The sequence below is a fragment of the Podarcis raffonei genome, chromosome 6, assembly GCF_027172205.1.
Source record: "Podarcis raffonei isolate rPodRaf1 chromosome 6, rPodRaf1.pri, whole genome shotgun sequence".
In the NCBI taxonomy this organism is placed as follows: Eukaryota; Metazoa; Chordata; class Lepidosauria; order Squamata; family Lacertidae; genus Podarcis; species Podarcis raffonei.
This window is the reverse complement of record NC_070607.1, coordinates 28,151,847-28,157,128: the sequence shown is the minus strand read 5'-3', so window position 1 is coordinate 28,157,128 and position 5,282 is coordinate 28,151,847. Positions and strand designations below refer to the sequence as shown.

General features: G+C 41.1%; 1 pseudogene; it reads left to right on the top strand.

Moving 5' to 3' along the window:
- The first annotated feature begins 794 nt into the window (after nt 1-794).
- LOC128415113 (acyl-CoA-binding protein-like) lies at nt 795-4,042 on the top strand (annotated as a pseudogene).
- The last annotated feature ends 1,240 nt before the right edge of the window (nt 4,043-5,282 follow it).

Here is a 5,282-nt window from a genome sequence, read left to right as displayed (position 1 = left end):
TTGAGGAAGGTGAGACACTCCTTGGGATATTTTTCTACAATGGGACTCTGAGGAAAAAGAGAAGTGCTGGCAGGAAGTTCAGGTCACTGGGGTTTCATAATGCTGATTTTGAAACAAGCCAATGAAATGTGTTTGTCTTATATACCTTTCAACATCTGAAATAAATACTGGAGAATGATCTGAGAGTCATCATGTTTTTTGTTGACAGTTGAGTAGCAGAGGCTATACTATATTTTGCCGTTATCTGTCACTATCTAGACTTCCCATTGTAGGACTCTTACAAGTTGAGAAGGCCACCTCCAGAAACCATGAAAGGTGCCTTGGCAGGGCTATGGATCATCTCTGGTGATTATTATACAATGGTACCTCGGGTTAAGTACTTAATTCGTTCCGGAGGTCCGTTCTTAACCTGAAACTGTTCTTAACCTGAAGCACCACTTTAGCTAATGGGGCCTCCTCCTGCTGCCCTCTGCCGGAGCACGATTTCTGTTCTCATCCTGAAGCAAAGTTCTTAACTTGAAGCACTATTTCTGGGTTAGCAGAGTGTGTAACCTGAAGCGTATGTAACCCAAAGCGTATGTAACCCGAGGTACCACTGTATTGGGTTTAGCTTCAGAAAACTGGAGGCATTGCTCTTCCCAGGATTCTACCTGATGCCCTAATCTTCATTTTAAAAGAGCTACAATAGCTTACGTTGTGAAGTGAAAAATGACCTGAGTTTTGGCCCCGGCATTGACAATTAAGAGTTGCCTCCATTATTATTGTCAAGTCTTTCATGGGAGCTCCTAGGTATAATGGGAGCTCCTAGGTAAGACACCTGTTCAGAAATTTCATATTACCTAGCTGCAATGGGATTTTATTGTTCACTTATCTCTATTATTTTATTAATAATAACAGTAGCAATAACAATAACATCATTTATATACTGCTTATTGCCATAGTGGCCGCAAAGTGGTTTACAAGCAAAAAATAAATAAACTATAAAAATCATATGTAATTACATTCACAATAAAACAATTCCATCAAAACAGTAAAAAAACCTCCCTCCCATATTTTAAAAATACAACAAAACAAGCCCATCAAAGAGTAACAATTAAAGTTAAAACTAATAATAAAGGACTTGGATAATAAAGAAGGCTTGGCTAAACAGGGGAAGGCTTAGCTAAACAGGTATGTCTTTAAGAGGCAGCAGAATGCTGAATATCCCTACTAAAGTCAGAGTCAGAAGCTTGCAATTTTTTTTAAAAAAAGCACCTGACCAGTGAGTAAGAGACAGTGTGGGTCAGTGGGAAGAGCCAAAGGTGGACTTCAAATTAATTGGTCAAGAAATAGAATCTAATGAGTTCGAGTGGCTCAGGAGGCAAATCCTGATGGATTTTATCTAGTCAGCTGACGAAGCCAGGTGAATCTGGGTATGGGTCAAAGACAGGGGTGGGGGACTCCACCTAAAAATATTGGATTCATCAATAGCTTACGGCTAACACAAAGTTCTTTAAAAAGGAAAAACCATACTGGATGGGCAAAGGAGTTAATACTTGGCCGTTCTAAGCAAAACAACCAGATTGTGGAAGCAGCTTTGATTTCTCAAATTGAAGCTGACGAGCCTGGCCCATTTATCCTAAACGAACACCGTCTTTTGTTCTATTCTCTTAATAACCTTGTTGATTTTTTTCTTCCCTCTCTTAAAGATGCTCATCACAACACAACAAATTATTTGCCCAAGGAGATACGAAGCTGCACTTTTGAGAAGGTGGGGGTGGTGCTCCTACGATCCATTATGAGAAAAGTTTGCGTGCGGTTGAATGCTGACTTGTTCACACCCCTTCCCATGTTGAACTCAATTCTTTATGATGCTAAGGGGAAGGAAATGCTACATAGATCACACCTACACTACAGTCCTAAGCAGATTTACATGGAACTAATTAAAAGCCCCTGGAATCAGTGGGGCCTATTATTATGGAGCGTGTTTAGAAACAGTGCACTAAAGATTTAACTGGCTTTTAAAATGTTTTCACTCCCATATTTTCCTGCGGTCTTTTTTTAAAAAAAACAACTTAAACCTGTTAATAATTATAAATCACAGCATATTTTTTAGTTCAGCTCACATTACATTTCTTGCAAGAATTGCAATTTCTGAATCAATCAGATCAGTAATTCATTCTTGATTTAAGATGCAGGCCAAGATCAGGGCTGGATTTAGGTTTGATAAGGCCCTAAGCTTCTGAAGGTAATGGGGCCCTTTCTATGTCCAGCTGTCCTTTGTCAACAACAAATTGTCGCTGTTTTTTGTGTTGAATATATGCCATATGGTAATTTATGGACCTAATAGGTCCATACACAACACTAAACACTGTTGCTTTATATAGGTTTTATTTTATTTGTTTTTTTATCTCATATTTTGGAAATGTACATCCAGGTTTTTTTCCTTTATATTTTTTTGGGGGGGCCCAAGAGAGTGGGACTCTAAGTTATAGCTTGTGTAGCTTATATGTACATCCAGCACTGGCCAAGATAGTCACTTGGGGGACCAATATACAGCAGCATAGCTTCCAATAGTTTTCCGGTAAAAATAGGAACGTCCCATTCCATAATGATAATTTTACTATTTATACCCTACACATCTTACTGGGTTGTCGCAGCCACTCTGGGCAGCTTCCGACATATATAAAAACACAACAAAACATTAAACATTAAGAAAAATCTTCCCTATAGAGGATTGCTTTCAGACGGCTCGGGGGTCGGATAACTCCATACCCTCCAACATTTCTCCAAGGAAAACTGGGATGTCCTAAATAAAAGTGGGACATTCTGGGAACAAATCAGAAACAGGGACAGCTTCTCTAAATCAGGGACATGCCTGGAAAATAGGGGCACTTTGAGGGTCTGCAGCAGGATTTGTGCTTTGATAACAAGCCCATTAGCAATTGTTGCCACTATATTCATTGTACATAAGTTTGTTGCAGTGTCCTGAAGCTTGGTTTGAGTATCTCAGGATTGCCTGATCTCCACTCTCAGAGGGTTATAGTCTTGCCCATAAGCCATCTTTTCACTCTTACATCTCAACCCATCCCTTCCTGTGGCTGTTACAGTGGTACCTCTGGTTATGAACTTAATTCGTTCTGGAGGTCTGTTCTTAACCTGAAACTGTTCTTAACCTGAGGTACCACTTTAGCTAATGGGGCCTTCCGCTGCTGCTGCACCGCCAGCATGCGATTTCTGTTATCATCCTGGGGCAAAGTTCTTAACCCGAGGTACTACTTCTGGGTTAGCAGAGTCTGTAACCTGATGTGTTTGTATCCTGAGGTACCACTGTACTTATCCAGCTCCACCACCCTCAAAGGCTTCTGGCAGTAGATCCAGGATTCCACTGGAGGTCTCTGCCAGTCCAAATTGGAGATGTTTTTCCACCAAGCTATGACTTTCGCCCTTGCCTCTCCCTAAAACAACTCAGCACCTTTTCTCTTCCTGCCTTCCTAGCCTGGAACTGCCTTCCAGAATACAGAATCCCCCTCCCTTCTTCCTTTCAAATCCCTCCTCAAAACTCACATTTTCTGGGAACAGCTGGAAACACCAATGCTCTATTATAGCCATCGCCAGTCTCCTCAAGACTACAGCTCCCATCATCCCCATCCAGCATGGCCATAGTTGGCATCCATTGTCCCAGGAGGCACCTCCAGGGGTGAAGTCAAGCTGTTGGAGAATCACAGTGCCTGCTGTAGCTGCAGAGAGACCTGTAACTCGTAACTGCTGCCTCCTGCTTTGTTTTCTCTGCGTTAGCACCAGGAGGAAGTTGCTGCGTGCTTCTGCAACCACGACACAGGCACAGTTTGGTAAAACTGCAGAAGAAGTCAAGAAGCTGAAGACCCAACCAAATGATCCAGAAATGCTGGCTATCTACAGCCATTACAAGCAGGTCACAGTCAGAGATGTAAATACAGAACGTCCTGGGGTGCTTGATTTCAAAAGAATGTCCAGAGAAGATGCAATGAAAGCACATACTTAAAAAGGAGGAGAGCTGAAGGAAAAATACAGAGTGCAATAAACTCCTTCCTTCATGCCTTTAAATAGAAACATATCTTACTGTACTAATTATGTAGATAACTGAAACTGTTACACAGTATGGCAGTGCCAAGATTTGGTGCCACTTTCTATAATTAATAACTGTGTAAATTTACATCTGATGGTTTATATAACAAGCATTATCTTCATTATTATTATTATATTCATTATTATTATTATCTTCATTATTATTATTATTATTATTATTATTATTATATTTATTAGCATTTTCATTTTCAAAAACAACAACACGAAAACAAAAAAAACAAAAACGCCATACATTTACATTTCTTATCATCACCTATATTTTGACTCTCTTGAGTCATCGTGTTCCCTCCAACCCTCCAAGGTAAAAAAGGTAAAGGTACCCCTGCCCGTACGGGCCAGTCGTGTCCGACTCTAGGGTTGCGTGCTCATCTCGCTCTATAGGCCGTGAGCCGGCGCCGTCCGGAGACACTTCTGGGTCACGTGGCCAGCGTGACGAAGCTTCTCTGGCGGACCGGCACCAGACCAGCACACGGAAACGCCGTTTATCTTCTCGCTATAAAGCGGTACCTATTTATCTACTTGCACTTAAGAGTGCTTTCGAACTGCTAGGTGGGCAGGAGCTGGGACCGAACGACGGGAGCTCACCCCGCCGTGGGGATTCAAACCGCCGACCATACGATCAGCAAGTCCTAGGCACTGAGGTTTTACCCACAGTGCCACCCGCGTCCCGCCCCAACCCTCCAAACTGACTTTCTAATTTCAATTTGTAGTTTCCTCCGCATTTCTCATTCCCCCTATCTACCTTTCTTTTTTTACTTTCATATTCCTTATAATTGTAAATAAGCTTCTACTTTTGACTAGCAAACCTTTAAATCAGTCCTGTTAGTGTTGTTAAATGTTTACAATGTTCTTTCAAATACATAATAAAATTACTCCAGTCTTTTTCAAACCGTTGGTCTCGCTGGTCTTGGATCTTCCCTGACATTTTTGCCAGTTCTACGTATTCAATCATCTTGTTTTGCCAATCTTCTACTGTTGGAATTTCTTGCTGCTTCCATCTCTGAGCTAAAATAATCCTCACCGCTGTTGTAGTACATAAAAATAAGGTATAGTCTTTCTTGGGAATCTCTTCTCCTAGAATACCTAGCAGGAAAGCTTCTGGTTTCTTATGAAAAGTTTTCTTAAACACTTTCTTAAGTTCATTATAAATCATATCCCAGTATGCTTTCACCTTG